Consider the following 24,089-nt stretch of genomic DNA (forward strand, 5'->3'; position numbering starts at 1 on the left):
TATGATAAAAATGAAAAAAATTGGCGAATTTACTATTTTAAATTAAAAGTTTTTTTTTTAAATAGTCTACTATTATATTTTTTGTTTAGAATTTTTCAAAATTCTACTGTTTCCCGTGTGGAAAAATGCAGGGGGCCCCCGTCAGGGTCAACATGGATTGCCCTCATGCCTTGTGGAATCCGTGAGGGCAATCCAGACGTGGTACTTTATGGAAAGGACATGCCCTCTTGGTTTTTTTTTTGCCAGTGCTGGAACCTGTACTGGAATATCTCTGGAATAATAACACTATTTTGTACTGGGGTATCAGTGTTGGACCAGCACTGGATATCGCTACCAGCATTGTACTATTCCAATAGGAAATTCACCATGAGCGGCAGTACTGCGTCAGTGCAAACTCTACCGTACTGCTATACTCTAACCACATGACAAAAAAGTTATTTAAATAGTAAATATTAATTGATTGCGAGTATTTTTCTGCAGATATTAATAGTCCTGTTTAGAATGAATACATATATTACATTTTTAAACATTATATTACAAATAAAATTTCTAACGCTATGCGGTATCGAACCTACATAATCTATCACTAAATCTAACGCCTAGCAGTCGGGAGTTTTTTTTTAACAAAATCTATTGATCTGTATTAAAAATAGTACAAAAGATATTTACAGGGTATATAACCTTTTGCACAGTTCTTTCTTATAATAGTATGTAGCCCCTGCTAATAAGTATAGCTTAATCTACCAAATACTTTTGTATAACATACGTTTGTCGTTGTTACACATTTGGGGTGTTATATTTCACTCAGTCTTGAAGTTGACTACTATACAATAATTGTTGACTTGCGTAGGAAAATACTTATCGAAAAAACCTACATACATTTGCGCTAGGTAATTTCAGTAGCATTACTTGTTGAGAAAGATAATATCCAAAAAGATAATTTTTGTTAGAATAATTTTATTGATTGAAAAAAGGTAGCACTTGATAAGGCAATTTCTGTTTAGGACGAAATCGTAGAGACGATCTGCGCATTTCGTTAACATTTCTAGTCAGTCAGTTTGACCCTAAATGGTTTTCGTAGAAATTTTCTGCTAAAGATATAATATAATCTCTAATCATAGGTATTTCTGCTCTGACATGCAAATCAGGAATTCTAGAGTATCTATCTCCATTTGCTAGATTTTCTCTGATATGTTTTCTGAACAGTAGTTTCGAGTCTAGATGAGTGCCTAGATATTTAACGGACGAGACAGGTTTAATCGAATGCCCAAATACTTTAAAGGGCTGAAAGATTTTTGTGCAGCTTGGTTTTTTAGAAAAAACAATAAGTTCAGTTTTGTTAGCGTTCAATTGAATTTTCCACTTACGATAGAATTGTTCAAGAAGATTGAGATGTATTTGTACTTGTTTAGCTGCTACTATGGCGTTGAATGAGTGGCAATATATAGCCGTGTCGTCTGCAAAAAGTGATATTTTTGTTTTTTTGAATTTAGGTATGTCATTAAATTGTATATTATAGAGCTTAGGGCCTAGCACTGAGCCTTGTGGTACACCTGCTCTAACCTTACGCTTGCTAGACGTGGCTCCGTCTACCGTAACAACAAGATGTCTGTTTTGCAAATATGAGTATATAAATTTAATCAAAATATGTGGATAATTGTATTTAATCATTTTATACACTGGTCCGCTCATCCAAACTCGATCAAAGGCCTTATCTATAACTAACAGTAACATAACCGTTACCTTATTCTGATTAAAGTTCACACTCACATCATTAACAATTCTCACTACTTGTTGGACAGTACTGTGTCCCGCCCTAAAGCCGAATTGTTCATCTATTATAATTTTTTCTTTACTCTCAAAGTCACTAAGTCTTTTAAGAATGATCTTTTCCGTTAATTTACTTAGTGTTGGCAAAAGGCTTATAGGCCTGTAACTACTTGGCTCTATACTAGACTTACCAGGCTTCTATATTGGAATGATATTACCAGTTTTCCAGTGACTTGGAAAGTATGACAACCTGATAGATGCATTTATTATATACATTAGTTGAACGGTAGCTTTCTGCATAAGATGTTTTAATACAATATTCTGAATATTATCCAATCCTGGAGCTTTTTTAGGATGCAGCTTCTGGATTTCTCTTTTTATTTCGCGTGGATTAGTGTAGTCATTAGTGTATTCCTGTGGTAGTTCAGTATGGACAAAGTTATAAGCTGTTTGTATTATTTCTATTTATTCGTTAGTGAGATTTGTCAAGTCTATGTTGTGTACGTTTTCATATTGAGTTGCCAGCATATCAGCTTTGTCTATGGGTATAAAAACTTCCTCGTCATTTTTTTGCAATCTCGGAATTGGCTGATACTCAGTTTAAAGTATTTTTGTCATTCTCCATAATGAATTGTCATTTGGGTTAAGTTTTAACAATTTATTTAGCCAATTTCGATTTCGAAACATCAATATATCTAATCTAATCACATGAGCTTGTTTATTAAATAAAATTTTAATATCCCGGTTTCTAGTACGCTGACATTCTTTACGAGTTCTCCTTTTTTCATGAATATTATTCAGAATTTGTATAGATAAATTATCTCTAGTGTCTCCTAGAGGTTTTTTAGGAACTGTTTGATTTATAGAATTTTGCAAAATATTAGTAACTCGTTGTACTTCTTTTTCCAAGTCTACTGAGTTTTCAATCTTTGGAGTAATTATTATATTTTTATTAAGTAAGCTATGGAATTCTAACCAGTCAGCCTTGTCATAATCGAGAATTGTCCTATGTTTAATTATTTTGTGTTGTCCGCCTAGATTAAATAATACCGGTACATGATCTGATCTTAGCTCATGTACAACCCTAACGTCAGAGAGAGAACGAACATTTTTATTGAGACCTATATCTATGGTTGTAGGAGTCATCCCATTAGGTGGATAGTTCGTACATTCATTTGGATACAATAGGGAACAATTATTCTTTTGGACGTAGTCAAAAATTACTATTCCCCTTCTATTTTGTATATGACAATTCCAAGCTTTATGTCGAGCATTCAAATCTCCATACAGAATAACTTTATCTCCTACTTTCATTAGTTTCTCTATTTCTTTGGTCGTAAATTCATTTGCTGGCTTATTATACGCAGCTATTAAGTGAATATCACTAACTAATTTCACGCAAATATATTCTAGAGATATTTTAGCACACATTTTAACCTCCTTGAAAGGTATATTGTTCTTGATGAACATAGCAACGCCCCCTGCACTGGTATCTCTTTCTTTTCTTATACAAGCATAGTTTCTAATTTTTAATTTATACTCTTTTGTACATTTTGTTTCATTGACCATTAGAATGTCAATATTAAATCGATCAAGAAACTCAATTAACTCACGTATTTTGTTTTTAATACTATTTGCATTCCAACTGCAAATATTTATTTTGTCCATGTTGATCCTAATTTTTCAGAGAGATTCAGAAAAACTTGAAGTTGTTCAGTTGGTGATTAACATTTTTGTAGCTGTAAACTGAGTTCCCTTACTGCTTTTAACAATAATGGAATATTACAGATTTGTTTCATTTTTCTAATTTCTCTCATCAGTAGAGCTAAGTCATTAAGATCATTTTGAAGGTCATTCTTAGATTTTAAGTTAGGCGATTCATTTATATTATTACCTGTATTAGTGTGAGTTAGAATGGGTTGATTGTAGTTTGCTTCTTCTGAAGATGAGAAGTGTTGATCCAGAGCCTTCATATTATTGTTGAACGTGGATCCAATCGTTGTAATATTGCTTCGTAATGTCGGAAAATCTCGAATACTTTTAAAGTTGAAAAGCTGCGGCTGTTTTGGAGAATCGCTGTTGGTTTTTATCCACCTTGTTTTTTGTTGTCGTTGTTTTTCTATCCAGGTTATTCGCTTTTGATACTCCCCACAGTTTGCTGAATTAGCAGGATGAGCTTTTTCACAATTTACACACTTAGCAGGTAGATCCTTTAGTTTTTGGCAGTCTTTTGTCAGATGATCTTCAGCACATTTCATGCAAGCTGGTTTTGCAAAGTAGTTAAAAGTTGCATGACCCCATTCTTGGCATCGATGACATTGTGATATTTTATTTTTGTTAATATAGGGTTTCCAGGATACTTTAGTGTATTCTAAAAAACGTACTTTTTGCGTGAGTTCATTTAATTTAGTAGATGCTGGAAATGTGACCATAAATAATGGTCTAGTTGTATTTTTCATTTTGTTCATATAGAATGCAGGAAAGTCAAGTGCCTTTAACTCTTTGTGGAAAGGGAGGTTTTGCTGTTCCCACATATCTTTGAGAACTTGATAATCGGAATATGTTGTTGTGAACACTTCCGTAGAGTTTTCATGATATCTTATGAAAAACTTATCCTCCACTATATCTTTAACTTTCTTAACAAGTTCCTTGTGTTCAGAGATGGCGCCATGGGCCACGAGTGGCGGTGGTTTTTTTGTAGATTTAGCTGTATTGTTAACTTGATTATTTTTGTTTTTATGTTGTTTTTATGTCTGTTTTGGCATCCAGAGCTGCTAGAACCTGAAACCTGTTAGTAGAGACGAAGGTCACATTTTTGTATTGCTTGGCTAATTTCGTAGACTCGCCCTTTGGAGGAATCATCGTGTTTTTTCTTTTTCTTTTGATTGTAATTAATAATTCGTTCATCGAATTATTTTCACTTCCAGAGGGAATTGTTTTCTCACCTTCGAGGTTTAAGTTTATATGCATCTCTCCCACATGGTTTAAGCCTCCGGCATCCACTTTTAGGTTAGGATTCTTAAATATTTCAATTCTGCTTACTTTAGTCACAGAAAGTCAAAATTATTATATCACTAGATAAGAATAATTCTTAAGATTGTAAGTAGTCACTTCAGCATATACACTTTTTTGATTATAACGCCTAATAGCATTAAAACCGCACTCCAGACGAGAACTGGTGCTTTCAGCGTGGTATGGCCGTTGACAACAAACCTCAGTCGGGAGTGCTAACCACTGCGCTAAACCGACAAGTTGAAACTCGATGAAAAAGCCATCATTATAAGCCACAGTTCAGAAAAGTTAAAGTACAAAATTTTAAGCTCTCTTTTTCTAATTATTTATTATTATATGTCGTTTTGTAAATGTTAAATACACGAACTGTTAACAGGAATATCAATAAAATAATGATTAAATAAATAATTTAAATCGATTACCATTTTTCTTCGCGTAATATTTTGTTTTTCACGTTGTAGACTACTTTTAAACTTTTTATAATGACGAGAAATGTAATTTTTTATTAACATTTAAAATTTTTCATAAAAGATTAAACTTATAATTTTTTTCTTAAACAAAAAGCAGGAAAAAAGTTGTTTTCGGGACAGATGTATTTATAGTTTTTTGAAATCTTAGAATGCATGAACCATATTTTTAAAAGTACTTTTTATGTCCATTTGTTAGGATATAAAATATTTACCCTTCCGACTCAGAAATTTTAATCGCTGATCCGTTAGGGCAATCGAGCTGGGCCCCCAGCGGGGGCATCTATGAAACATCCATATTGTCAGAGTTCGAATTTCAAAAAAGTGTTATCCAATTTTTGACAGAAATGCATTGTTTGTAAATCTGAACTCATGAAACCTTAAAATTTGTGGCGTTGAAAAAATATTCACGCTTAGGACTTTGAAATTTGAATCGTTTATCCGTGAGGGCAACCGATCTGGGCCCTCAGCGGGGGCCCTCGTAGAATTTCCACGCGTGGAACATCCATGCGAGCCCCCGCTGGGGACCCTCATACTAAGAGGTCTTAGCGGGGCTTTTTTCACACGGGTTGTTTGAAAATTTATCTATTTAGTTAAAAATTTAACTATTGCGTTGAAAATTCGTTGTATTGTTGGCAGAAATTTATTTTTCTCAAATTGAAAATTTAATTATTACATTTCTAGTTCAAAAATTGACTTTCTTAGTTGAAAATCAAACTATTTGGTTCAAAGTGCATGCATTTGAATTTATGTGTAGAATTACTGAAAACGAAACCAAGAATCCAACGACCAAATTTGAACAACCACCACGAAATGTTTCTATTGCCATTTTAAAAAATATAAAAATGTTCCTAAAAAGAAAAGAAAACCTTTTTTTCCTTTTTCGACAAAAATAAAAAAGAGAAAAGAAAAATAAGAATTTATTATTTTATGTTAAATAGGATTTTAAATTATAATTTAATCTGATTTAAATTTCTTTAATTTTTATCTTTTTTGGTTAAAAATTCAACTATTTACTTGAATGCAGAACTCTTTTGTTGAAAATTTATTTTATTTTTTTTAAAGTTCAACAATTTAGTTGAAATTTCATCTGTTTGGTTGATAATGTAATTATTTTGTTAAAAGTTTTTTTCATGTTGTTGATTATGTTTAAAAATTAATTTTTTTAATTAAAAATGTAACTAATCCATGTTTTCTTGAAAATTGATATTTTTTAGTTAAAAAGTAATCTATTTGGTTCAAAATTCATGTTTTTTTTTAAATTCCTTTATTTTGTTAGATAATTAATCTTCCTGATTGAAAATTCATCCTTTTTGATTAAAAGTGTAACTGTTTGGTCGACAATTCATCCTTTTTTGTTAAAAATGCAAACTTTTATTTGAAAATGAATTTTTTAAGATTCAACTATTTTGTTAAAAATTTATCTTTTATGGTTAAAATGTTATTTATTTCAAAGAAGATTCAAAATTGTAGTTAAACCCTTTTTTTAAATTAATTTTTAAAATGGAAAGTTTAACTTTTTTATTTTCTCTTAAAAATTGTTATTTTTTTAGTCAAAAATTAACACATTTGTATAACAGTTCACGTATTTTGTTGAAACCTTTCCTCAAGGTACAAAATTAAACTTTTTGGTTGAAAATTCATCCCTTTTGGTTAAAAGATTAACATTTTAGATTTGGTAGAAAATTCATCCTTTTTTGTTAAAGTGCTACTTATTTATTAAAAATTAATTTTTCTTGGCTTAGGATTCAACTATTTTGTTAAAAATTCACCTTTTTGATTAGAAACCCCTTTTTAAAATTAATGTTTAAAATTGAAAATTTACATCTTTCTATAAATATTAACGATTTTGTTGAAGCTTTATCTTTTGTTACGAAATTAATCTCCCTAATTAAAAATTCAATTGTCTTGTTAACAATTGTAAAAAATTCGTCTTTATGACTTAAAAATTCAACTATTTGGTTAAAAATGCAATTTTTTTTGAAGTCCATCTTGTCTTTTGGAAAATTCATCTTCGTAGGTGGAAAATTTACCTATTTTGTAAAAAATTTAATTAGTTTGTTCAAAATTCATCTCTTTTGCTTGAAAGTTCAATTATTTGGTTGTAAATGCAGCTGCTTTTAATTGAAAATTAATTTGTTGTTGTAAATACTCATCTTCCTTTGTTAAAGATGAACTTTTATTTTGTTAATAATTGACTTTTTAAAATGACTTTCTGATAAAATTGTTGAATTTTCAACCGCATATAAAAATATTAAAGTATTTCTATAAATTAACCTTCCACTCATGTATAGTGGTGTTCCCGGTTCAAATCCTGGCGAAGATAAATTTTTTCCTTGTTTCTCCTATGAATAATGAACCAGCACTCGACCATATTTATTATTTGACATTATTAATTAATTGATTACTATAGCTGACAAAATAACATCATTGTTTAAACTTATATTGATACAATGAAAATTGTTCAGACTGAAGTATTCATTAAAATAGTTTCACACGGTAAAGAGTTGCAGATGCTCCACTCATGTATAGTCGTGTCCCCAGTTCAAATCCTAGCCAATGTAAATTTTTTTCCTTTCCCCAAAAAATTACAGACCACTAATCCAATTTCGGGATCAAAATTATCGCCTGGCTTTTACTGTGAAACTTTCCCAGGATTCGATTTAATTTCTACTAAATTTGAATAATGTGCGAATTATGCAAGCAACCAATTTCAAATCTTTCCCACTTGATTCAAAGTTTAATATCCATTTTCTTCGTCTATGCTTGTTTTCAACGAGACCCATGTAACTCAACTGCTTCAATATACAGCTGCGAACCATAAAGGTAATCATAAAGTTAAGAAAATCACCTTTGAAAGATCTTTCTCAGCTCCATTCTTAAACCTACATCAATCTCTTTTCCACGCAACTCAAGCGTTAAACCCAGAACCTCGAGTTACATCATTTTGAGGAGCGAAGGTTTAACGTTACCGAATATTATCACCAACGTTGTTGCAGTCGATGTTACGCAGGAATATAAACATTCATTGTAAAGAAAGCCCACACAGAGCACGTGAGACAGCTGAGATTGCAGAATGCACCAAACAAGAAAAATTCGTTCGAACATAAGCATTAGAGTGGCTCTTGTTCGTAAATAATGTCTCATTTTAATTTTCACGAACAATTAGTTCAATAATTTTCGTAAAAACAAAAAAAAATCTACCTCGGCCGAGATTTGAACCGGGAACTCAACTATGTATGAGTGAAACGTTTACCAATTCGGCCACCGCGTACCAGGGCCACATTAGATTGTTTCTTGTTTTTCCTATTCACACAGAATCACGTGGGTCTGCATCTTTGAAACCTGTGATATTTTAGTGATTAATCCGGTTCTGAAGAAATTCACTGAATCTGAATATCATTTTGAGTATTTTGATGTTATTTTGTAGACCACGGTCATTTATTTATCTCTAAGTGAAATTTTGCTGATTACTGGTCCAATAGTTATAGGAGAAACGAAAAAAAATCCACCGCGGCCGGGATTTGAACCGGGGACGCCACTGTTCATGAGTAGAGCGTTTACCAAGTACGCCACCACGCACCGGGGCCTCAGTGGATAGTTTCTTGTTTTTCTAACTCTAAGTTGTCTGTAAATCAGCTATTTGCAAATCTAATAATTTAAAAATCAAAATTAATCATACATGTTTAGGCTATATAAATTTAAGGTACTCTTATGGTCCCACAAGGAAAATCACATACGTAACACATTTTAATTTTACTTATTACTGCGATTTAAAAACGCGTTTTGAAAGTCTTTTTCATAAATACTCATTAATCGTTAATTGAACCTGTCATTTTTTAACAAATTAAAAGTTGTTTAAAAAATTCAAATTTCTTTAATCAATTGTTTTATAATGCAAGTCGCAAAAGGAACGTGTTTTCTAGACGTTATAAGTGCTTTAATTAATTATTTGAATAAAGTAATTTGTTAAAATAATTTTTTTTTAATTATTTAAATAATACGTGCTTCATAAAGTATATGTTTTACCTAAAAAAAAGAAATAATCTCATCAAATTTTCGACACACTTCAATATTTTTAAGTACTAGTTTGTTCTCTAAAAATACTAGAAAACTTTTTAAAAATTTAAGTTCTGTAAGCAATTTTATTTTTATAGATTTTTTCTATTTTTGACATTTTTCGAAATATTGCAATTTTGGTGGATACTAATCTTTTTCATGAATATCAATTGTTTAAAAGAAGTAAAATATCAATTGAAAACCCGATAAAAAACATAATCAGTAAGATTAAATAAATTTTTTAATGAATTTCAGTTTTCTGCGAATCGAAAGATATTACAGATTTCAAGATGTTTTACTCGATTTTAGAATTATTTCACTAGATTAAGGGATTCCAATGAATTAAAAATAAATGGCAATGTTTCATATTTTTTTGTTTTAAACTTGGCTATACTCGGTTGGAAGTTGAACTACTTTTTTAAACATTTATTTTATTGATTGGAAATTTTTGACTATTTTGTTGAAAATTTAACTATTCGATTATTAGTTCACAAACGATTATTTTTATTTGAAAAGTCAATAATTTGGTTGAAAAGTTAACTATTATATCATTGATTGACAAATAATCGCTTTTTTTTAATACAATAGTTTGGTTGAAAATTGATGTATTTTGTTGTAAATTTGTCTCGCTTGGTAAAAAATTAATATTTTAGATTGAAAATTCAACTACTTAGTGAAAGTTGAACTACTTTTTTGAAAAATAATTTTATTAGCTGATGATCCATCTCTGGTTCAAAATTCATGTTTTATGTTAATAATTCCTATTATTCTGAAAATTATTCTTTTTCGTTAAAAAACCAAATATTTTGTAGAAAATTCGTCTTTTTGGTTTAAAAATTTAACCATTTTGTTAAAACTTCGTCTTTTTGTTTTAGAAATTCTATAATTTCCATATAAATTGCAACTGTTCGGTTAGAAATTAACTTTAAGGTAAAAATTCAAATGTTTTTTTAGGAAATTCGCTTTTGTGGTTTGAAAATTCAACAATTTGGTTTTTTGTTGGAAAATTCTTCAATTTTGGTAGAAATTTTTTGTTTGTTTGTTAAAAATTCAACTATCTGGTACAAAACTTATATTTTTTAGTTAAAGATTAAATTATTTTGTTGAAAATTTGTATTTTTTTAATAAGTTCCACTGTTTCTGGTCTAAAATTAAACTCTTTGTTGGTTGAAATATAAACTATTAAATTTTTCGTTGGAATTGAATATTTTTCGATTGAAAATTCAAATCCTCGGTTAAACGTTAAATCTCTTTATTATTAATTAATCTATTTCGTTAAAAATTTAATTATTTTTTTGAAAATTTAGTTTTTATTGTTGAGCATTCGTCTTTTTGGTTTAAAAATAGTTTTCAAGCCGTTGAATTTAGTGAATCGTCGACAAAATCGTTGAATTTTTTTAAATTCAACTACTTGGATGTAAGTCAATCTGTTTTGTTGATGACCAGTTTTTTTGTTTGTTGAAAATTAATTTTTATAGAAAAACTTGAAATTAATATTTTAATTAAGACAATTTCACAAGAAGAAAAATAATAATTATCTGTGAAGATATGTCTTACCAAGAATTATTTCTCTACTTAAATAGATATATATAATGTTCTATTTGTCTATCAAAGTGCTTTTCATATTTTTCATTGCATCAGCGCAATCTATTGAGCTGATTTACTTCAAAAATAATATTTTTGAAATATCGTGCGTTTTGTAACATCTTTCAGGGAACAGTAGTTCATTCTATACAAAATTCTATGGTAGAAATGTTGCATCAATTTTTGTTACTATTTAAAAAAATTAATTATTAGTCAAAATTCGTTGGCTTAACTAATTTTCCATTTCTACTTAAATATGATTATTGAATTTGGTTTCATTCTTATTTTTCATCAATTATTTTATCAATTTTATCAAGCTCACTCTCGTAAGAATGCCAACGCTAAAACTCATTATTTTATGTATACTTCTGGATCTCTAAAAGAAATTAGCACTGACTCAAGACAAAATTTTTGTTCATCCATGGACTTTTATCATGTTTTAAGATGAGCTTGATTAAACAGAATTAAGTTTCTTTATTCAAGCACATTTTATTGAGAAAATATGATTTTTCTTATATCAAAAAAATATTGAAACGTCCGCAATTTACAACATTTTGTTGATTCTAACGTCATTTGTTTCGTCTACTATTATTAAGTACCAAATTATAAAATAAACCATTTGTTAATTTTATTCCTATTTTTAATTTAATTCATTTAAGTTAATTAAATAAAAAGAAGCCTGAGAAGAAAATAAAGTTAGAATCATTTCTAAGTTTTGTTAACTTTATATTTTTGTACGAAAAGGTAAAAATTTCTCTGAAATCCGGAATAGGGTAATCTTCTTTACGATTAATTTTAAGAAGATTCTGCGTCTTATCAAAAGTGTTTTGATTCTTTTTTGGTTAAAAATTTATTTACTTTAACTAAAGGTTTTTTCAAAAGAAAATTCAACAATTTTTTTTTAAATTAAACAATTTTGGATAAAATTATATTATTTTTCTTCAAAATGAAACTACTTGGCTGTAAATGCAAATATGTCGTTGAAAATAATTTTTTTTTTTGAAAATTCGACTATTTTTTTGAAAACTCAACTATTTGGTTTATTTAAACTATTTTGTTAAAAATCCAAATCTTTGATTAAAAATTCGTTTCTTTTAATTGAAAGTAAAACCATTTCGCTAATAGTACAATTGTTTGCTTGAAATTTCAACTACTGGGTTGAGAATTAATTTCGGTGGGTAGAATATTAATCTTCTTTGGTTGAAAAATCAACTATTTTGTTGAAAATGTATCTCTTTTGATTGAAAGTTCAACTATTGGGCTGCAATTACTACTGTTTTGTTGAAAATTAATTTCTTTGGCTGCAAATTTATTTTTTTCATTTAAAACTTTTTTTAAATTAAAACTTCAACTGTTTTGTTGAAAATTAAACTATTTGGTTAAAAATTAACCTGTTTTAATCAATTTTGTTAGAAATGAAATATATTACAACTTCAGAATGTAAAAATATAAAAATATTTTAAAACATCACTCTATTTTCCTTATTTGGGAATATTTTAGGCTGGGAAGTCTGTTAAGATATGTTTGTATATTTTGTCTTTTATGCATTTATCGAATGAAATAAAAAAAAAGTTGACTTAAAAGAGGTAGCGCGTATTAGTATTTGTGTGATGATCTGTGACGAAGAAGGGGAGAGATAAAAAAAGTGTTCGAAATAGCGTAAACGGCCCCTTAATAACTAATTAATATTTAATTAACCAATAATTAATAAATTATTGACCAACTATCCTTGAATATCCTTCAAAACCATTAATCCTCATTAATTCCCGTTAATGTCGTTAAATTGCGTAAATGTCGTAATAGCGGTGGCTAGGCAGGCAGGCGCGCAAGACTCGAGGAGGGCAGCGCACAGTCGAAGTCGTAAAGTCCGAGAGCGGAAAAAATGTCTTTTTGTCCCAGCTGCGTTGATATTCACTTTTCTGCAATTCGAACTCACTGGCACCATCCCCACCACCATCGAAGAATCCCATGAGTGTGGAGCGTCAGTTGAAAATTGTGAGAGAGTGTGGTGTTGGAAATGTGGTGTTCTCAGTGTGCGTCGAGTGTGGACGGACACCAGGAGCACGGGTATGTGGCACAAGGCCGGTATTAGCATCTCTACCGGTATACCCCCTTCCACTTTGCGTCGTCACGGCACAACTCTATCCGCAGAAACCTGTATTCCGGTTATCTTGCGCCGGGAGCAGAGCCGTCGCCATATCCTGTCGAGGCAAAAGACCTCTCTCTTTCTCTCTCCTCTCCTCCCCCTTCCCCTCCACACTGCCCATTTATCCTATGACCCTCTCATTTTATTATTATCATTATCATTATTATTATTATTATTATTATTATTATTATTATTATTATTATTATTATTATTATTATCATAGACACTTAAGAGCCCTTTTATTTCCCCCTTTTCTCATCGAGTCTCTTGTTTTCTCCTCTTTCGGCTACCGAATCTTCCGGGTACTTTAGATTCTGAGCTAATGCAAAAATAGAGCAATTTCCTCCACTATTGCCCCATTTCGTGTATGGTCCTATCTTCGAAATTACGACTTGAAGTTACTTCTGCCATAAAAGATCAATTTTCAATTGAAAAGGTCAAATTTTCAACAATCCTAATAAAACAAAATTTCAACCAAACAGTTGAATTTTTAAACAAATAGTTTAAGTTTATATCATATTGCTGAATATGCAAGCCCAACAGACAAACTTACAACAATAAAATTAATTTTTAACCTAGTAGTTGAATTTGGAACCAAAGGTTGCATTTTGATTCAAATGAACAAATTTTCAATAAAACAGATGAACTTTTAACTTACAAAGATGAATTCTCAACCCAGAAGACCAATTTTGAAAGCAAATGCTGAATCTGCAAATAAAATGAATGTTTAACAAAAGGGTTTAACTTTTAAACAAAAAAGACCAATTTTTAACCAAATATACAAATTCATAAAAATTAGTTAAATTAAAAAAAAAAATTACGGATTTTTAACCTAACATGGAAGTTACATTTACAATTCAAACTACTTATTAAAAAAAAGTGATTTCCAACAGAACTGTCCATTTTCAAACAAGGAAATAAAGCTTCAACCAAAAAATAAGTTTGTATCAAAGTGGTTCAACTTTCAGCCAAATAGAAATGAATAAAATAATATAGTAAGCAATCAAATTATTGAATAATTAAATTTTCAGTTGATAAAAATTAAGTTTTTGCAAAAAATGTCGTTCTCAACAATAATCAAAATATCAACCAAAAAAATGAATTTTCAACTTAAATGATAAATATACAAGATAATTAATATATTGAAATGATGAATCTGCAACGAAAAATTGGACTTTTAAAACAGTACTTAAAATTTTAATAAAAAAATACAAATTTTTAACTAAAAAGATGAATTTTAAACTAAAAGGACGAATCTGCAATCAAAAAATTGAACTTTCAAATAAGTAGTGAAAATTTCAACAACAAAATTTGTAACGAAAAAGCGGAATTTTCTACATAGCAGTTGAATTTTCAGGTGAATAGATTAATTTTCACTAAAAAATTTAACGAATTGCCATTCAGTGAGTTGAATTTTCGGCCAAATAGTTAAATTTTTAATAAATAGATTAAGTTTAAATCAAGTTGTTAAATTTTTCAACAAAACATATTAATTTTACCGAAACAATTTAGTTTGAACAATATAGTTAAATTTTTAATTGAAAAAGACAAACTTTTCATAAAACATGATTTTTCTACCAAAAAAGATGAATTTTGAAAAAAATAGTTGTTTTTTTTTAAACCGAAAATGTAATAGTCACATTTTCAGTGGCACATTAATTTAAAAAAAAAACAGTTTTCAATAATGCAGTTAAACTTTCAACAAACGACATGAATTTGAAACTAGAGCCACTACTCTTAAACTGAAATACTTAAATTTTAAGTTAAAAAAATTAACTTTCAATCACAAAAAAAAAACATTTTTGAACAAAATAGTCAAATTATCAACCAAAGAGATGATTTTTTCAACTAAAATGTTGAATTTGAAACCAAAAAATGAATTTTTGACAAAATAGTATAATTTTTTATCAAACATTTTAATTTTCTACCAAATTGTTAAAGTTTCAAGGCATAACAAAATTTTCAACAAAACAGTTTAATTTTCAAACTAAAAATATTAATTTTAATCCAAAAATTAAGTTTTCACAAAAAAGTTCAATTTTTAACCCAAAAATCCTAATTTTCAAACAAGTAGATTAGTTTTCTACAGAAGAGACCTTTTTCAACAAAATACATGCATTTTCAATAAATAGTTCAATTTTCAACTGAAACAGATCAATTTTCAACCAAAAATCGATAAGTTATGATTTCATTAAAAAGAACTATATTTCAACAAAACAATCCAATTTTCAACCAATGAGATAAACTTTTAACTAAAATGTCGAATCTTCTACAAAGAAAATTAATTTTTAACCAACTAATTTAATTTTTACCGGAATACACAAATTTCCAACGAAAAATATGAGTTTTCAGCAAAATAATTTAATTTTAAATTAAAATAATAAATATTTAACCGAAAAAAAATTTGTTAACAAAGTATTTCATATTTTAACTGAGAAGCTGAATATTCGAATCAAAAATTCGAACGAAAATTAAACAAATTTTTCATAAAACAATAAAAATATGGAAATTTTTATTATTAGAATAGTTAGAATTGCAACCAGAGATGAATCTTCTATACAACAAATTTAACAAAGTAATTTAACTTTTAACCAAGTAGTTGAATTTAAAATAAAAACTTTTTAACAAAATAGTTCTATTCTCAATCAAATAATTGAATTTTTAACTAAATAGTAGAAATTTTAACCAAAAATTATTAATTTAATTGAAAACATTCTTATACTAGTCTTAGATAGTTTTAACTCATTATTCATTGTTCAATTGACGGTTTTATAGAATTTCAAAGTTTCTTCTTGTCCTTGATTGCTATAAGCTAAATGAAATTAATGATTTGCGTACAGAAAAAATAAAGCAAATATTGATGGTATTATCAATAGTTTGATTCATGATTGTAAATTGAACAAATTTGGTTGAATTTTGAACTCTTTTCTTGAAAATTCATTTTGTTGGCTGAACATTCTTTATTTTAGATGATGATCTGGGTTGCTGCTGGACCAGGAAACCGAGAAAGCTGGAAAATGACGGAAGTTTATGAGAACGGGGAAAACCGGGAATTGAAAGTGAATTTATGTTTGGACCGGGAATTTAAAAAATGGAAAAAAATCTTTTTAAGTTTGATTGTAACCGTTTTTTTAATATTAGGCTGAAATGTTGAATAAATATTTTTGATTTATCAACTGTAAATATAAATTATAATGATTTTTAGAATTGAACTGTACATTAAGAATTAAGAAGTGAATAATAATAAAATTGATTTTACAAGAAGATTCGGAATCAGCTCAAACATTAAGAATTTCCAGATTTTAACGTGGAAAATTAAACCATTTCAATTGGTCTTAGCAGTTAATCAAATGTGATCGTCTGATTGAAACTATTTTCAATTTTAAAATAATATATTCATAATTGTTATTTTTTAATTCTTTATTTATTCTTCTCTATTAATTTATTAGTTATTATTATTCAATTATTAGGTTCAAATTCATTACATTTTAAATATTGTTTGAATTAAAAATTTAAAATTTGTATGTTAATAAATAGATTAACTGCTTATTATTCATAAATATTTAGTTGTTTATTCAGACGCAGGAATTAGAAAATAAATATTCAAAACTAAAAAAAAAATAAACTTTAAACATTACAATTTCATTTATTCTTTTTTAAAACTCTTAATTTGTCCTTAAAATTTTTGAGATTTGATGTGTAAATGAATGATGAAAAAAATCAAGTAATAAAAGAAATAAATAGAAAAGTCCAGTAGATTAAAGAGATATATAGATGTACTGAAAATTTTTTTAAATTAATGTATACTACCGAAATTTTTGTAAAAGCTGTCCACGATGGCCTAATTTAAAACAAAATATTGAAAAATTAATTTTAGGAGAATTTAAAAAGATTTGTAAAATTTTCAAATATGATTCGGGAAGATTTTAAGAAAATATTCTTTATCTTGCAGTATTTTTTTCAAATTTGAGGAATATTTTAGAAAAAATGCAAATCATTTTTTTAAATCTTAGAAGTTCTGAAAAAATTTCAAAACTAATTTGAAATTTCGAAAAATGTATAACCAAATTGAGATTTTTCAAGATTTTAAAATAAAATTTGGAAGCTTTTTAAGGATTTGTCAACCATTTGAAATAAAAATAATTTAACTTCTAATTTAAGAAGTGCCCAGTTTATTTAAAAAATGTAATTGCTCAATTTTTAATGTTTTTAATGTTTTATTAGTATTAATTAATTATTATATCAAAATTTATTAACTTTTAAACATTGCTTCAGCCTAAAATTTGAAAATTAAGAATTTTTTAAGTAAGAAAGAGATAAATTCCTAAAAATTTAGAAACACTTGACTGTTCATTTAATATCAGTAATTAAAAAACAAATATTCAACACTTAACAAACAAATTTTAAACATTACAATTTAAATTCTTTGATTTAAAAAATTTTAATCTGTAAATAAATTTGTTGAATTTTGATGTATAAATAAATGTTGATCACCTTATTTTCCTAGAAAAAATTCGAGTAAGTTGAACAAATATTAAGAAGTTTTGAAATAATGGCCTAATTTAATACAAAATATAGATTTTTTGAGATTTCTAACAGCGAATTTGGAAGCTTTTTAAAAATTGTGAAAGGCTTCAAAAGAATAAAAAAAAATTCTGAATATTCTTAGGAAAACTGACAATGACTTTTTTTGTTTAAAAGATTTATTTTATGAGAATATTTTTTAAAAAATTTTAATATTTCCAAAATTGTCAAAAATGAAGCTGGAAGATTTTAAGGAAATATTTTTTACTTTGCAAGATTTTTTTATCAGATTTTAGGAAAAATTTAAATAATTTTTAAAAATTTTAAGAATTTATAAAAAAATTTCAAGAGTAACTTAAAATTTGAAAGAATTTAAAACAACGTGTACACTTTTCAAGATTTCGAAATAAGATTTTGAAATTTTTTGAAGGATTTTTGCTTAAAATTATTTGAGCTCAGTTTTTATTACTTTAAATGGAAAAATGTTTACCTCTAGAATACGAATTTTTTAATTTCATTGACCGTGAAAAATGTTTAGAAATCCGAAAAAAACCCGCGAAATGACCGGAAATTTGTTCGCTTATTCAAACGGCCACCCTGAAAATTCATCTCTTTGGTTGACAATTAAAATTTTTTTCGGAATATTTGTTTTTTTTAAATATGATTGTCAAGCTAATTAAAAATAGGAATGACTATAATAATTATTATAAGAGCGAGGAACGATGGAGATTTGAAAATGATAAGAGAGAGTGTTTCGAAACAATGCCAGTGTGATGGTGTCGAGAGGATATTGTAAAACGCATCTCGTTGAGGGGATCGATAGTCACTTGGAATTTTCATTTCGTAAGAAAGCTAGCCTTGGAATTGCAATTTAAAGCTTTGCAAAAGTAGAAGTGAATTGGGTCAATGCACATTTAATTATTGCGTATAAATTAATTGGGGATGAGTTAAATCAGAAATTGGATAGTAGTCCAATTCTAAGAACACCAGTATTATTGATTAGAGTGGATGACACGGTTTGAAGTTTCAGTGTACATTTCGAATCAGTGAAAAATCTAATGGGATTATATTCTACTTCTTACATTTTGCCGTGCTTTTAAATAAATTTAGGTAACTACACTCAGAAAATAAAAATCTTGAACCAAACAAAATTATTTTCTTGGATATACATGAAAATTTCGTTCAACTAAACGAACTTTGTTTGATTCAACAAAATATTTGACTGACCCAACCAAATGTTTTTTTATTTAGGGAATCAAATACGCCATCTAAAAAAAGATTTACTTTAAAAAAATAAAAAATTTAGTTGAGCCAACCAAATATTTTGTTGAATATACATGAAAATTTAATTCAACTAAACACACTTTGGTTGATTCAACAAAATATTTGATTGACGCAACCAAATGTTTTTTTATTTAATCAATCAAATACGCCATCTAATAAAAGATTTACTTTAAAAAAATAAAAAATTAAGTTGAGCCAACCAAATATTTTGTTGTGCATATAATAAGTTTTCTTTCTCCAATTTTTGTAATGTCATATATAATTTTTACAGGAAATATTTTTTTCTTTAATTTATTTAGGGGCCATGCAAAAAAATCGTAAGATGATTTAGAATCGAATAAAGAATTTAAATTTTCAGAAGATGTTTGGTAAAATCTTACTGATTTTTATGAATTCACAATGCAGATATATATATTTTAACTAAGAGAAGATTTTTGTTTTGAATCAAAAACAGTTGAAATTTAACAAAAAAGACGAATTCTCAACAGAATAGTTGAATCTTCAATCCAAACACATTTATTTTTAACCAAGCAGTTGAATTTTTAAACTAAAAGTATAAATTTTTTACCAAAAAGGATGAATTATCAACGAAAAATTTTAATTAAAAAAATCCTTAAACCAATAAATTCAACCAAAAAAAAAGGAACTAAAAAAAAGTTGAAGCCTGAACTAAACAGATCAATTTTCTATAAAGAATGACGAATTTTCAACAAGATATATACACTTTTAATTAATTTTGTACCAAATAAAAAATCGAATTAAAAAAAAATACATAAATTTTCAACTAAAAAAGTGATTGTTTTAACCAAAACTGGAACAGTGAAATTTTCAGGTAAAAAAATCAATTTGTAACCAACAACTAAATTGTTTAATTTTCGAGCCTAAATTACGAATTTTCTATAAAAATTTACTTTTTAACTGGAAAATTTGAAGTTTTAATAAAAAAATATAATTTTTCACCTATATAGGCAGTGGCAATTTTAACAAAAAAATTATTTTCTGCCAAAATGATGAATTTTCAAGAAAAGAAATAACTTTTCAACCAAGAAAATTAATTTTCTATCAAAGAATTAAAATTTTCCACAAAATATATGGATTTTCAACTAAAAAAGATCAATTTTCAACCAAAAATGAAATAGTCAAATTGTAAAACAACCGTAGGTTTTCTAAAAAAATAATTTAGAAAATAGCATTTCATATTTCAACCAATGATGAACTCATTGGTTGAAAGTTGAACAACTTTTTTCAAATTCTGTCTTAAAATTTTTAAACAAAATACATTAATTTTCAACCGAAAAATTAAATTTTCAACCAAAGGAATGAATTTTCTACCAAAGAAAATCGAATTTTTGACCAAATATATGAGCTTTGAACTTAAATAGTTACATTTTTAACAACCAAAAGAGATGAATTTTCAATTAAAATGATAATATTTCAAATATAGAAAAACGAACAGACCATTGCAGCTTTAAACAAAATATAATAAATTTTACATAAAAAAAAAATTCAAACGAAACAGGCACACAAATTTGCAATTAAATTGTAGAACTTTCAAGTAAAAAATTCGACTTTTTATTAAAACAGTTGAATTTTTAACCAAAACGGATGACATTGAAGCCAGTGATAAATAAACAGAAATTTTTAGTTTAATTTATTAACTGAACACTAAAGAGTATTTGTTTAAATAAAAATTGAAGTTCATTTTTGATACTTTTAATTTATTGTGTTAAAAAGTTGGAAATTTTGCTTTAGAAATAAAGTAGTAAGTAAATTATTACATTTTAATTCTGTTAAACAACATTCGTATTGTTATTAACATATTTTATTCTATTTTTAGTAAAAATAATTAATTTTTAAACAAATAAAAACGTCTTCCGAGCTGAAATATAAAAATTTTACATAAGTTGACTAATTTTGAACCAAATACTTCATTTTCAACTAAAAAAGATAATTGTTTAACTGAAAATAGAAAACTTAATTTTTCAGTTGTAAAGATTATTTTTTAACAAAAATAGTTGAATTTTTAACTACAGTCACGAATTTTTTATTTCAGATATTTATTTTCAACAAGTGTAATAACTGATATTCCCACTAAAAATATTTTGTTTTTGACCCAGAAACATTTGAATTAAACGAAAAATATGTATTTTCAACCAATTATGTGAATTCTGAACCAATCAAGACTAATTTTCAAACCAAAAACAGAAACTTTTGATAAAAAGTTAAAACTTTAACACAAAAATTTGCATTTTATTAAAAAATAATTTATTTTTCACACCAGAAAAAACGAGAAGAGAATTCTTAAATGAAAACAATCGATTTTTTAACAAAAATGGAATAGCAAAATGTTCAGTCAAAAAAGTTAATTTTTAATAAAAAATGTATTTTCAACAAAATCGTTCAATTGTTAAGCAAAGAAATTAATTTTTATCTAAAAAAATTAATCTTCAGCCAAATAATGAACTTTCGGCCCAAAAGATGAATTTTCTACCCCCAGCCAAAAAAAAGATAAATTTTCAATGAAAATTGGAATGGTTAAATTTTTCACGTAAAAGAATAAATATCTATAAAAAATATACATTTTTGACCAAAAATGAAATAGTTAAACTTAAAGTTAAAAATTATAATTTTCTATAAAACATCAAACTAATTATCAATTAAACAGATGAATTTTTAACCAAAAATAATAATTTTCTACTAAAAAGAATTAATTTGAACAAAATATATAAATTTTTAACCAAATTTGGAATTTTTAAAGGAATTTTAAACCTGATAGTTAAATTTCCAACCCAAAATATAAGTTAGTTACGAAGAAGAATAATGGTCTACCACAAAAGACAAAGTTTAAACAAAATACAGACACATCAACCAAGTAGCTGAATTTTTAAGTAAAGAACATAAAAGTGAAATGAAACGTGGAAAATTTAAATTTTTAGTTAAAAAAATTCATTTTCAACACACAAAGAAACGAATTAAAAAAAGTTACATTTTTAAGCAAAACAATTTATTTTTTTACTAAAATAGCGAATCGTCAAGCAATACAAAAAAAGAAATTTTAATCTAATAGGTCAATATTTTTTCATAATATACAACTTATTTACTAAAATATAGTTTTCAACGAAACAGACGGATTTAGAACCAAGAAAAAAAAACAAATAATTTTCAATCAAAGAGATGAACTTTCATTAAATCCATACATTCACTTTATCGCATGCATGTGTTTTTTAAAATCAAATTTGTGAAGTGGTAATAATATTTCACATGTTCTTAAGTGAAGATTAAAAATAATAAACGTTTATCTGCGATACATTCAAGATTTAATTTTATATTCATTAGATAAAATTATATGGAGATTAATATACGCTTTAAAACATTGCAAATCCGAATCTTCTAGAAAAAACATTAAAAAATTGAATACACGTTTCCGTGAATGGAATTTTTAAATAATGCTGTTTATAGATCTACATATATGTTAATCAAAAAAGTAGTTATTTTTTCACCTAAAATTAAAAAAAAACATATAAATGGTAGAAAACATTTAAGCTTTGAAATAATTAACATATTTGAGTTTACATTAATAATTTGAAATCATATACTTTTGCAATTAGACATTCGAATTTGATTCATTATAATAAGCAATTTATATGGATTTATATATGATTATTTTATATTATTATTATTATTATTATTATTATTACACCATTAAGCCATTTCCCTTTCGGGGTAGGCGTGACTCACTCGGCAGAGGAAAGGAGTAGTGTGTGGAAGGGATAGAGATTTTTCAGATTGATCCAGAATTCTCGTGCTATTTAAGTAAATGACACGTTCGTTCCGCAACACTGCTCCGACCCAGGTTGCTGATCAATCTCTCTAGCAATCACCCCAAGCGAAGAACCTCACGAAGTCGTTATGTAAGGTTCCCCACTTGGGTCCATTAGTAGCCAAGGTCTTTGTTTTAGGCGTCATTCACTCTACTAACACTCTTTTTATTAACTATTTGCCGCCATACTTTCCTGTCCTGGCATACTTCTCTAGCTTCTTTTATGTCCATGCACTTTTTCATGCAGGCTCTCGTGTTTCTGTGACTTCTTATGTCTCTTCTAAGTAGGGTCTCATTCACACATTCTAACCATTCTTTCCACGACCTGCCTCTGGGCACGCTGCCATTTACTTTACCTTGATACACTTGTTTCGTTAGTCGTTCATTTGGCATTCTCTCAACATGTCCGAACCATCTTAACCGATTTCTTTCCCATGTGTCTACAAGCGTCTCTTCTGCACCACATTCTTTTAGAATTATCTCGTTACTTACTTTGTCCATTAGTGTTTTCCCGCTTATTATGCACATGAATCTCATGACAATTGCGTTAATTTTACTCTTATCTTTTTCTTGATAAGTCCATGTCTCGCTACCGTATAGTACAGTCGGTACAAATATAGAATTATGTATTGCCATTTTAGCTTTATTTGATATATTTTTACTTCTGATAAGGGGACCTGCTCTACCAATAACCTTCTTACCTTCATTTATTCGTCTATCTAATTCCTCATCTATCTTCCCGTCCTTAGTAAATAAGCTACCCAGGTATACGAACTTATCAACTTGTTCAATTCTCTCATCATTTAATAAAATAATGCATAGTGTTTTCTCACTCTTTCCTTCGAACACCATAGTTTTTGTTTTATTTGCGTTAATTTTGAGACCCATGCTCTTCATGCTTGCATCTAGTTTATTCAACATTCTTTGTAGGTCTTCGATAGACTCTGCCATAACAACCTTATCATCTGCGAACGCTAATCCACGTATCCTTATTGTTTCGAGATCCACACCCTCTTCGTCGAGAAGAGCCATTCTTAAACATTTGTCCATAAATAATATAAATAACCATGAAGACATAACGCATCCTTGTCTAACTCCTTGAATAATATCGAAACAGTCACTCAGTTTCCCATTCACTCTTACACACGCTTTGCTACCTGTATATATTGTTTTTATAGCTTGTAGGATCCATCCATTGACTCCATACTCTTTCAAAACTTCCCAAAGTTTACTTCTATCTACCTCGTCAAAAGCTTTTTCTAGGTCAACAAATGCACAGAACACTTTTTTTCCTACTCTCAAACTTTTTTCTGTTATTTGATTTAAGCTAAATATTTGATCCGTACATGACCTTCCTGGCATAAACCCACTTTGGACTTCCCAAATCTTTGCTTCTGTTATTTTCATTACCCTACGAATAAGT

Source organism: Belonocnema kinseyi, chromosome 6 (assembly GCF_010883055.1).
Source record: "Belonocnema kinseyi isolate 2016_QV_RU_SX_M_011 chromosome 6, B_treatae_v1, whole genome shotgun sequence".
Taxonomy (NCBI): domain Eukaryota; kingdom Metazoa; phylum Arthropoda; class Insecta; order Hymenoptera; family Cynipidae; genus Belonocnema; species Belonocnema kinseyi.